At 46.0% G+C, this 12,937-nt stretch overlaps 1 long non-coding RNA gene across 1 annotated transcript in view; it reads left to right on the top strand.

The window, feature by feature from the left end:
* The window catches only part of LOC119566480, a 94,840-nt gene that overhangs the window by 67,141 nt on the left and 14,762 nt on the right, over positions 1 to 12,937 (top strand). The window contains exon 2 of the long non-coding RNA XR_005225637.2: positions 7,551 to 7,811. This is a non-coding gene — a long non-coding RNA (uncharacterized LOC119566480). The remainder of the gene's footprint in view (positions 1 to 7,550; positions 7,812 to 12,937) is intronic.

The raw sequence follows: 12,937 nt of genomic DNA, 5'->3' as shown, positions 1-12,937 counted from the left end.
CTGTTCCTTACAGACTCCACAGGTGCAACCAACTGAGCTTGTAAACTCTGCAAGTCCAAGCGCTCGTAATCTCCTTAAGCCGAATAGCTCAGCATCATCAACTGGTCCTTTTTTTTCCTATGAAAAAAACATGGAAAGACAAACGGTTAAACGGAAGGTCACAATTTTAAGTGCACAGAAGCTAGGAAATGATTTAGCTGCATTGCACATATGCTGTTTTTTCTATTCCAAATGTGTCCTTAAGATACACCTCTACCCTGATACAACGCGACCCGATAAAACACAAATTCGGATAGAGCGTGGTAAAGCAGTGCTCTGGGGGTGGTGGGGCTGCATGCTCCGACGGAGCAGCCCGTCAGCGGGTCTGGCTCCTACACACTGCTCTGAGTGGCGTGTTAAGGGTGCCGGGCCGGGGCTGAGGGGTTGGAAAAGGGGCAGAGGGTCTCGGGGGGCAGTCAGGGGCCAGGGAGCAGATGGGGTTGGATGGTTTGGAGGTTCTGGGGGCGAGGCAGTCAGGGGACGGGGAACAGGGGCGTTGGATAGGGCGTGGGAATCCCAGAGGGGCTGTCAGGGGGTGAGGGTGTGGATAGGGGTCAGGGCAGTCAGGGGACAGGGAGCCGGAGGGGGTTGGATGGGTCAGGGATTCTGAGGGGTTCAGTCAGGGGGCGGGAAGTGACTATTAATAACGGAAATGTTTGAGGCCAAAGCAAGTTCGATATAACGCGGTTTTACCTATAATGCAGTAAAAAATTTTTGGCTCCCGAGGACCGCGTTATATCTACGTAGAGGTGTATTAATGTCTTTAGGGGCAAGTGTATTACCCACCCGATAAATAGGATTCATAGCTTCATTGAATTTAAGGCCAGAAGGAACCATTGTGATCATCTAGTCTGACTTCCTGCAGAGGCCACAAAACTTCTCCCACTGACTGCTGCATCGAGCACAATCAACCCAAGCACAAGCTATGGGGATGAGTTAGCATTGCTATGCGACTCTATTAACTGCTTCATTTTCCCGCGTTGGGGCATTTAAATCCAGAGCCGATATAGCAAAGCCAATGTGACGGCTGCTCTTTTTTTTTCCTGCAATCAAAGCCAGTGAATATGAGCCAAGACCCCCCCTCAGCAAAGATATTCAACCCGTCTACTGAAAGTAAACCAGGCTCTGATAGTAGCCTGGGAATCCCCCAGTCTGAGAAATCAACAATAGTTTCTACTGCTTCTCATTCTCCACAGGGCTAGATTTCTCCATCGGAGCCTTACAGAGTCGGGGACATAGGTGTGAAGGGGAAAGGATCTTGTCGCAACGGAGCCGAAACCACCAAAAATTGAAACAAAGACAGGAGAAAAAAGGGCAACCCCGAGGCTGCAACAAATTGCAGTAGGAGCCATAACAACTGGCTCCAGTTTAGGGAAGGTCATAGCGGACCACAAGCTAAATATGAGTCAACGGTGTAACCTGTTGTAAAAAAAGCAAACACCATTCTGGGATATATTAGCCGCAGTGCTGTAAGCAAGACATGAGAAGTAGTTGTTCTGCTCTACTCCACGCTTATTAGGCCTCAGCTGGAGTAGTGTGTCCAGTTCTGGGAGCCACATTTCAGGAAAGATGTGGACAAATTGGAGACAGTCCAGAGCAGAGCAACAAAAATGATTAAAGGTCTAGAAAATATGGCCTATGAGGGAAGATTGAAAAAATTGGGTTTGTTTAGTCTGGAGAAGAGAAGACTGAGAGGGGACATGATAACAGTTCTCAAGTACATAAAAGGTTGTTTCAAGGCAGAGGGAGAAAAATTATTCACTTTAACCTCTGAGGGCAGGACAAGAAGCAATGGGCTTAAATTGCAGCAAGGGAGGTTAGGAAGTTTTCCCTAATGTCCAGCCTAACTATCAGGGTGGTTAAGCACTGGAATAAATTGCCCAGGGAGGCTGTGGAATCTGCATCATTGGATATTTTTAACAGCAGGTTAGACAAACACCTGTCAGAAATGGTCTAGATAATACTCACTCCAGACATGAGTGCAAGGGACTGGACTAGATGACCTCTTGAAGTCTCTTCCAAGCCTATGATTCTGTGATTCTATGCTTTCTCCCACCACTGGGTCCTGAGACAAGTGGACAATGGACCCACCAATGAGTAAGACCCTCAATATCTAATATTTATACCTGATTTTTCTAAGTAAAGGTTTACAATGCAAAGTTTTACTCCTGGGGTAATTCTGCACCACTGCACAAGTGCAGAATTAATGTGCCCTGCAGATTTTACTCTTTCCCTGCAGAAAAATTGATTCACATGCCCCTCCCAGGCAGCAGTTGCAGGGCGGGGGCGGATCTGGTTCAGATGTCAGGAGCAGCCAGGGGAGATGCAAATCGCCGCCTTGGGGGGCAGGACTGGACTCTCTGTCCCTCTCACTGACTATTGAGGTGCTCCTGGAGCTGGGGATGGGCAGGGCTGGGAACACACTGACTGGTGGCTCCTACCATGCACGTGGCTCAAGACCCAGCTGGGCTGCAGGGGGGATGGGACTTCCTCTTCCCATGCACGGGCTGCTCCCGGGGATGCATCAGACCCACCTCTGGGAGCCCGGGCCCCTCCACCTGCCTGGGGTGGGGGGCCTGAGAGCAGCCCCTGGCCTGTGTCCCCACCCCCGTAGACCTCCCACCCAGGGTAGGTGGAGGGTCTGTGGCTCCCCACAGCTGTCTGGGCTTCCTGGGCCGGGCTCCAGCTTCCAGCTTGGCTGGGGGCGGAGCCTCAGGGGGAAAAGGAGGGGCAGAGGGAGGGGCTCATGGTGAAAAGTGGATGGGCCAGGCCCGTCCACTTTCAAAAGTGGGAGGGCCATGGCTCCTTGGCCCCCTTGTTCTGGCGCCCTGGTCAGGATTTTACCCAGTGTGCAAATGCTTTCATGCTCTGAGATGGGCAAGGCCAAACAATGCAATATTTCTCATTATAGCTAAAAACAAAAGAAAACCCAGCACTTCAGGACCTTCTGGAGGTGGAAAACAAAGTCTGGTCATGCTACCGCTGAAGTCAATGGGAGGTTTGCTATTGACTACAGTGGGCGCAGCCTAACATATAGTTCTAATTGCTAACACTTTCTTTCTAATTATAGCTCAGTTTGGTTAGGATTTTCCTACAATCCCTTGTTTCCCCTAAAGCAAACACCAGAGCACATTCTAACCCCAGTGGGGACGTTTATTAATAACCCCCTTGGCAAATAAGAAAAAAAATCATTATGCTTTATTAGGCACTAACGTATTTCCCTACAGCAAATGCTAATTGATAAAGCCAATCAGACATTATGGGGCAATTAATTTCAGGATGAAAATAAACATGAGAGCAAAACCAAAACAGGATCATGTAGCATATGCACCATCTTCAAGCTTTTTGTGCACATCGGCCATGAGAAGATGAGAAATGATTTGAAATCATCTGCATCCATTGTAAAATGAGAAAATGAATGGGGTATGGAACAAATGATTCTTACTTTGCACCTCCAAGAGGTACAGTGGTTGCACTTTTAAAAGATTTTACCAGTTTTGAAAGATTCTACCAGTTGGGGAGACGTTCCCTCTACACAGAATGGGGATTGTTCCTGGTTTTCTCTCTTTGAACAGACATCCATATATTCTGAAATAAAATAAATGTTGGGAACGCTCCCATGTTCTTAAATGAAATCCCAATCTCAAAGCAAAAACTGAAATATGATTATTTTTAATAAATGTATAAGAAAAATGGAAAACCAAACTAATTCCTGTCATGCAGTCTCTACTTTCAAAACATGAATTAACTCTCTGGAGATAGGAAAAAAAGTTACTTAAAACAGCCTTGCAACACCATAAGGTCTTGTGGCAAGGATTGTCTTTTTGTCGTGTGTTCATACAACTCCCAGCACAATCGGGTCCTGGTCCGTGACTGGGCTCCTAGGCACTAGTGTGATACATATAATAATAATGATTAAAATGAAAATGTAACAGCCCAGCCATAAAATCTACGCACCAACCCTTTACTAATAGAAAGATGGTAGTGGGAAAATTGATATTTTATTCATTCACCAATCAATATTACTTGCCCCCATTCAAGCAGGGCAGTAGAATTTTGTAAGGCTAAGGGCTGGTTTACATTACACATTTAGATCAACATAAGGCAACTTATGCCGACCTAAAGTGTCTACACTACAGTCTTCCTCCCACTGATGTAAGTGCCCTGCTACAGCAACATAATAACTCCACCTCCAAGAGAGGCGTAGGGCTTCTGTCGCTGTGTTTAGGGCGACGCAGAATCTGTATAGACACTATGTCTCTAACATCGGCTGTTAGCTGTCCTGTCAATTTCATGGCAGGAGCGGCTGAGAATATAGGTTGATTTACAATTCTAGTGTAGACATATCCTAAATTAAAACACAAATGAAAAAGCAAAGTAGGATGATGTAAAACATAAAGGAAGTGCTAGGGAGAGGCTGTGTGGCCTACTAGATAAAGCACTAGATGGGGACTCAAAAGACTTGGGTTCTATTCTTACCACTAGCAAGCAGGGTGACTTTAGGCAAGCTACTTCACTGTTGTGTGGCTCTGTTTTCCCATCTGTAAAATGGGCTTAATGAAACTGACCCCCTTTGTAAAGTGCTTTGTAATCTGCTGACAAAAAGCACTATAAGAGTTAAGTATTATTTTGATTCCTACTCTAATTTTTAAAGTATAACAACTTTTAAACCAGCATCAAGTATAAGTTTGTAAAATATCCAGTTAAAGGTGTTCTGTGGGTCTTGTGTAGATAGATGCCTTGCACTGCTAAAAGGCATCCATGTCTTTTGCTTTACTCTTACCTCAGTCTGATGCAGGGAACTTAATGGTCCAAACTCTAGAACAGCCCAGAATTTGTTGGAATAATGAGGCTGCTGTTGATAAATGGTATGGTCAATTGCTTGATCACACTTTGGTTTGTTATGAAGTATACCCAGGAGACCAAATAACCAATGTCAGTCAGGTTTACTGCTATAAGCCAATAATGATACAGTACTGGGAAAAGGTTCAGTACGATACTAGTCTCTGGGAAGCGATGTTACATTTCCGTTATATATAAGGTGTGCTCTCCAAGACACACATTTCACCTGATATTATTTATATGATGATTTTACAAGTTATACATCTCTGTACATGTCATTAAAATCCAACCCATCGGTTTGTCCCACTTCTATAACTTCTTGTTCTGTTCCTTCCTTATCTTTGTTTTGGATACTAGCATTCCAGGTACTGCTCCGAGAAGGTACCTCCCTAGCTTGTACTAAGACATAGAACGAATGTATCTTGATTTTGACAAGTTTCCTATCCGCTTATGCCAAATACTTACTTCAGCAAATGTAAGGAGTTATGGGATTCTTAGCATAAGTGAACAGGACTATGGTTTAGGCCATTTTAGGCTATATCACTGTTACAATATGTGTGCTTAATATTATTGGTGCTTAATGCACACTGATAGATAGATAGATAGATAGATAGATAGATAGATGGTAGATCATATATATTATTAATATGAGATGGATAGATAGATGCTAGCCAGCATATACTAGGCAACACACCTTCAGAGGTCAATATTTATGAAAAGGGTCTTACATTTGGCACTGTCCCTCCACTTTATATGTTTGAATGAGCTAAACCCACTCAGAGTCCCTTCTAATCCATATGATTCATTTCTTGCAAAGGGACGACACCGTGATAAGATTACACTCGTTCAGATACTAACTATAGCTTATTGATTAAATTAAAATATATGAACCATTGGGAGAACCCAAATCTACTTTAACAAATGTACCCACCAAGGGGCAGGGGGATTCTTGGAGTAGTTAAATCAGGATTGGACTAAAAGACACGCTGTAGTTTAACCACAAGCGATAGGCTTGATGCAGGAATCACTGGGCGAGGATCTATGGCGTACGTGAGACTAGATGAGCATAATGGTCCCTTCTGGCATTAAAATCTTTGATGGTAACTAACTTCTTTGTTCTATATAATCGTTTCTAAGCTGTATTAGAGACTAGCCAACCATGCTTCTCTTCCCTTGCATAAGAAAATATACCGGTACGTCCCCAATTCCATATGCTGCAAATGAAATTTCACTGTATTTTATGGCTGAAACGATCATTTCAGCATGGGATGGGAGGGAAGGGGGTGAATTTACAACAAATGATTTCCAAGTTGTTCTAGTAAACAAACAAGAACAAAGTTTCCAGCTTGCTTTCCCTTTATTTTCTTTTGAGGGCAATGCACAATCAGAAGGGCCGCGACAGGATCATCTATCTCTAACTATTCTGTCTAGGGTTTTCTGTGCACCCATTGCGATGGTATCTGAGCACCGTGTGACTAAAATAGCTTTACCCTGTTGCCTAGTTCATTAGTATTCAATATTATTTTGACCTAGTGACAGGTCTGCAGGTGGCCTACGCAAGGTCACACGGCATTCTCCTGTCGGCTCCCATAACATTACTTTCTGCCCTGTGGCAGAAAAAGGGACCCTGCTTCTCTTCCTATTTTATCACAAGGCACTTCACAGGAATGAGCAGCAGCATAGAGGATGCCTTTATCTTGTTTCCGTATAGACAAGTTGCAAGGGCTGGCTCCAAATTCTCAAAGTCCCTTGGACTCTCAACAGTTCAGATCTTGCATGGCTCTCTAGAAAAATCAGCGGCCCCAGAGAGCTGGGAGAAGTTATTGGGGCAGTTTCTTCAGCTCCTTTTCTTTCTGATAGGAACAAGGGCTACCGATGGCCTTGCCAGAAATCTAGATTGCTCAATTTGTGGTCTAGCTGGTCAGGCAACGGCTGTCTCCCCATCCACCCTTGCAATATGCCTTTGAGACATAAGATTCTGTTCTTGGCTAGCTGGAACTCTTGGTCTTTGCAGGGTAATTGGGGAATCCATGTTCTAAGGGTGATGAGAATAAGGAGGAGTGCTAATCAGAAGGATCCTTGTCATCCAAGTGCTACAAGGTGCCTGGGACCATATAGGTGAATAAACAGGACTACATCCTATTTAGGACAGTCTTCAGGGTGATGATTTGGGAGGCATTTTGCTTGGGAAAGCTCCTCCCATGTGTGTCCAAGGATAGACTGCAATTAAGCAACCCCCCGTGGGGGAATGGGAAAATATGGGTCAGCCCTGTTTTCCATAGACCTATCAAGTGAGTTCAGAGGAATAGACCTTCCTGCATGAAAGATGGAGCAGGGCAATTTATCCTGGCACCTCTCTCTACACTTAGTGGGCAAAGGGCAATTGGTCATGCACAGGGATGGTTGGCTGCTGGTTTATAGGCATTTTAATGAAGGGACTAGCCTGCGATGGCTGTGTCGAGAGCAGTATGACGCCCACTTATGCTGCATGGAGGCAGCCACGTCTATCGCCATCATTGGCTGTATGCATCAGGCACCCAGACACAGCTGAGATGGTGCTTGGATTGCTTCTCATCATATGCCAGGAGCCAAAAGGCTGAGTAGAGGTGACAACCTAGAGGTTTTGTGCCAGGTAATTGCTTATATCCTTTTATTCCCCTTTTACCTAGGGACTGTGAGAGTTGGATTCCTCTGTGAATATCTGGATTGGTGGGCACAGCTGCATTCATTGGGAACAGAAGCACACAGAGAGCCCAGGGTAAGGCACACAGCTGGATTCAGAGCCTCTACATTCCAGATGTCCTGGCACAGCATCAAGGGGTTGTTGCGGAAGCTGCTCATCCCATCATCGCTAGCCTTGGAAGGGACTTCTGGGCTCCACAGTCCTTATCATTCACTTTGTGGGCAACGATTGCATTACTTACAAAGAGGTTAGTTTGCGGGTTCAGGTTAAAAGGGACATCTGGTTGTCGAGATGGCATTATCCAGACCCTGTTGTTGTATGGTCTCAAATACTCCTATAAAGAGCTAGGTGAGGATGGAATATTACAAATATCAGCATTAGGTAGTGGGGAATGAATATGTTCAATACTGAAACACCTGTTGCAGAATCCCTGGCTAATTGGCCTCTCTAGGACACCAAATGCAGGTTTAGACTGGCTATGGCTGCTGGTGGTGACTCTGGTGATGGGGACAAGGCTTAGTACCAAGTACAGGCATGGCAAAGGGCCTACTTCCTTCCACAGGGAAGGGATGAAGAGTGGGGTTGTCTTACCATTGTCCACCTCCGAAAAGTAGGGCATAGTTGTGCCCCAGGGCATTTGGGTCTATGTGGGGTTCATAGGATCACTTGGACCTGGGATGCTGCTAAGCAACATCCTACTTTCCAGCTAAATTCAATCTGCTAATAAAGTGGCAGCCAAAGGTCTTTAATTATATGCATCAGTGCTGTGACTTATTTGGGCCAGCTGCAAAAGGGGTCAGGTGACCCACAGCAATACAGAGTGCTCAGGCATGGATTCCAAGGCCAGAAGGGACCATTGTGATCATCTAGTCTGACCTCCTGTAGAACACAGGCCGTGGAACTTTATCAGTGATGATTTTACGTTTTCTTCCAGGTCATTGATAAAAAGGTTAAATACTGTAGTGTAGGGCCAGGAACTGATCCCTGCTTGATGATGGTTCCCCATTCACCTTGCATTGACACCCAATGCAACAGCAGTACACGTACCATTAAATGAACTACTTTCCACAGAACACACATTTTCCTGTATCTCACCCAACTATGGATGGGAGAAAAACCCAAACTGCAGGACAAGGAAGTGCTTCCTACAGAGAAGATGGAACTTCCATAATGTGCACAGAAGTGCTTTCAAGCAGCTCTTTCTCAGCAGGCTCCTGCTGCGCATGTGGTCCCCGCCGGTGGTGAAAAACTACACGTGGTAGCCCCTAGTGGGAAGGTACCCAGTTCCAGTATCCTCCGCTTGGTCCAATCGTTAGCTTCCATCCCCAACTTTGCTGCTGGCTTTGGACTGGAGACTCAGCTCTCTGCTCAACTTTTCTCATGATATTTGATGTATTTCTTCAAGTCCTCGCTCCTGGAGTCATGTGAATATGTGAGAATCTCAGCTTTCATCAAGGTTGTGAGGAAAAGCTTAAAACCACAACCCGAGTGCACCCTAAAGGCTCGGAAACCAGACAGTAAATAAAAAGAGCCCACTAATTATTATTTTTTAAAGTCTCAGGATTTTTAAGCCAATCTCATTTTGCAGGGGTCAGACTCATGATTTTTGAATGCTTGGGGTTGGCAATACTGAAGTCCACATCGTACTTGCATGTTCTACCACTTCATTGGACATTGATGGAGCTCAGCACCTGCATGGATTGGACCCTTGTTGGATCCCCCAGAGGAAGGACAAATAACTGATTTGCTGGAAACTGAGCCAAATCCTAAAGCATTTAATCAAGCAAAACTCTCTTGGGCTAAATGCTGATAGGTACCTGGGTATCTGCAACTCCCACCAAATCCAAGGCAGCACCTCAGGTGTGACCCATTGATTTCAATGGAAATTTTACCTGAGTAGTCTGGTTGTGAAATATTTACATCTATCTAGTTACTCATATGGCCCTCATAGAATCATAGAATCATAGAATATCAGGGTTGGAAGGGACCCCAGAAGGTCATCTAGTCCAACCCCCTGCTCGAAGCAGGACCAATTCCCAGTTAAATCATCCCAGCCAGGGCTTTGTCAAGCCTGACCTTAAAAACTTCTAAGGAAGGAGATTCTACCACCTCCCTAGGTAACGCATTCCAGTGTTTCACCACCCTCCTAGTGAAAAAGTTTTTCCTAATATCCAATCTAAACCTCCCCCATTGCAACTTGAGACCATTACTCCTCGTTCTGTCATCTGCTACCATTGAGAACAGTCTAGAGCCATCCTCTTTGGAACCCCCTTTCAGGTAGTTGAAAGCAGCTATCAAATCCCCCCTCATTCTTCTCTTCTGCAGACTAAACAATCCCAGCTCCCTCAGCCTCTCCTCATAAGTCATGTGCTCTAGACCCCTAATCATTTTTGTTGCCCTTCGCTGGACTCTCTCCAATTTATCCACATCCTTCTTGTAGTGTGGGGCCCAAAACTGGACACAGTACTCCAGATGAGGAGTGATGATCTGGAGGATGGTGTGGATTGCACTCTGAGCAAATTTGCGGATGATACTAAACTGGGAGGAGTGGTAGATACGCTGGAGGGGAGGGATAGGATACAGAAGGACCTAGACAAATTGGAGGATTGGGCCAAAAGAAATCTGATGAGGTTCAATAAGGATAAGTGCAGGGTCCTGCACTTAGGATGGAAGAATCCAATGCACCGCTACAGACTAGGGACCGAATGGCTAGGCAGCAGTTCTGCGGAAAAGGACCTAGGGGTGACAGTGGACGAGAAGCTGGATATGAGTCAGCAGTGTGCCCTTGTTGCCAAGAAGGCCAATGGCATTTTGGGATGTATAAGTAGGGGCATAGCGAGCAGATCGAGGGACGTGATCGTTCCCCTCTATTCGACACTGGTGAGGCCTCATCTGGAGTACTGTGTCCAGTTTTGGGCCCCACACTACAAGAAGGATGTGGATAAATTGGAAAGAGTCCAGCGAAGGGCAACAAAAATGATTAGGGGTCTAGAGCACATGACTTATGAGGAGAGGCTGAGGGAGCTGGGATTGTTTAGTCTGCAGAAGAGAAGAATGAGGGGGGATTTGATAGCTGCTTTCAACTACCTGAAAGGGGGTTCCAAAGAGGATGGCTCTAGACTGTTCTCAATGGTAGCAGATGACAGAACGAGGAGTAATGGTCTCAAGTTGCAATGGGGGAGGTTTAGATTGGATATTAGGAAAAACTTTTTCACTAAGAGGGTGGTGAAACACTGGAATGCGTTACCTAGGGAGGTGGTAGAATCTCCTTCCTTAGAGGTTTTTAAGGTCAGGCTTGACAAAGCCCTGGCTGGGATGATTTAACTGGGACTTGGTCCTGCTTTGAGCAGGGGGTTGGACTAGATGACCTTCTGGGGTCCCTTCCAACCCTGATATTCTATGATTCTATGATTCTATGATTCTATGAGGCCTCACCAGTGTCGAATAGAGGGGAACGATCACGTCCCTCGATCTGCTGGCTATGCCCCTACTTATACATCCCAAAATGCCATTGGCCTTCTTGGCAACAAGGGCACACTGCTGACTCATATCCAGCTTCTCGTCCACTGTCACCCCTAGGTTCTTTTCCGCAGAACTGCTGCCTAGCCATTCGGTCCCTAGTCTGTAGCGGTGCATTGGATTCTTCCACCCTAAGTGCAGGACCCTGCACTTATCATTATTGAACCTCATCAGATTTCTTTTGGCCCAATCCTCCAATTTGTCTAGGTCCTTCTGTATCCTATCCCTCCCCTCCAGCGTATCTACCACTCCTCCCAGTTTAGTATCATCCGCAAATTTGCTGAGAGTGCAATCCACACCATCCTCCAGATCATTTATGAAGATATTGAACAAAACCGGCCCCAGGACCGACCCCTGGGGCACTCCACTTGACACCGGCTGCCAACTAGACATGGAGCCATTGATCACTACCCGTTGAGCCCGACAATCTAGCCAGCTTTCTACCCACCTTATAGTGCATTCATCCAGCCCATACTTCTTTAACTTGCTGACAAGAATACTGTGGGAGACCGTGTCAAAAGCTTTGCTAAAGTCAAGAAACAATACATCCACTGCTTTCCCTTCATCCACAGAACCCGTAATCTCATCATAAAAGGCGATTAGATTAGTCAGGCATGACCTTCCCTTGGTGAATCCATGCTGACTGTTCCTGATCACTTTCCTCTTATGTAAGTGCTTCAGGATTGATTCTTTGAGGACCTGCTCCATGATTTTTCCAGGGACTGAGGTGAGGCTGACTGGCCTGTAGTTCCCAGGATCCTCCTTCTTCCCTTTTTTAAAGATTGGCACTACATTAGCCTTTTTCCAGTCATCCGGGACTTCCCCCGTTCGCCACGAGTTTTCAAAGATAATGGCCAAGGGCTCTGCAATCACAGCCGCCAATTCCTTCAGCACTCTCGGATGCAACTCGTCCGGCCCCATGGACTTGTGCATGTCCAGCTTTTCTAAATAGTCCCTAACCACCTCTAACTCCACAGAGGGCTGGCCATCTCTTCCCCATTTTGTGATGCCCAGCGCAGCAGTCTGGGAGCTGACCTTGTTAGTGAAAACAGAGGCAAAAAAAGCATTGAGTACATTAGCTTTTTCCACATCCTCTGTCACTAGGTTGCCTCCCTCATTCAGTAAGGGGCCCACACTTTCCTTGGCTTTCTTCTTGTTGCCAACATACCTGAAGAAACCCTTCTTGTTACTCTTGACATCTCTTGCTAGCTGCAGCTCCAGGTGCGATTTGGCCCTCCTGATATCTTTCCTACATGCCCGAGCAATATTTTTATACTCTTCCCTGGTCATATGTCCAACCTTCCACTTCTTGTAAGCTTCTTTTTTATGTTTAAGATCCGCTAGGATTTCACCATTAAGCCAAGCGGGTCGCCTGCCATATTTACTATTCTTTCGACTCATCGGGATGGTTTGTCCCTGTAACCTCAACAGGGATTCCTTGAAATACAGCCAGCTCTCCTGGACTCCCTTCCCCTTCATGTTAGTCCCCCAGGGGATCCTGGCCATCTGTTCCCTGAGGGAGTCGAAGTCTGCTTTCCAGAAGTCCAGGGTCCGTATCCTGCTGCTTACCTTTCTTCCCTGCGTCAGGATCCTGAACTCAACCAACTCATGGTCACTGCCTCCCAGATTCCCATCCACTTTTGCTTCCCCCACTAATTCTACCCGGTTTGTGAGCAGCAGGTCAAGAAAAGCGCCCCCCCTAGTTGGCTCCCCTAGCACTTGCACCAGGAAATTGTCCCCTACGCTTTCCAAAAACTTCCTGGATTGTCTATGCACCGCTGTATTGCTCTCCCAGCAGATATCAGGAAAATTAAAGTCACCCATGAGAATCAGGGCATGCGATCTAGTAGCTTC

Source organism: Chelonia mydas, chromosome 6 (genome assembly GCF_015237465.2).
Source record: "Chelonia mydas isolate rCheMyd1 chromosome 6, rCheMyd1.pri.v2, whole genome shotgun sequence".
NCBI lineage: Eukaryota > Metazoa > Chordata > Testudines > Cheloniidae > Chelonia > Chelonia mydas.
This window is presented reverse-complemented; position numbering and strand designations above follow the sequence as displayed.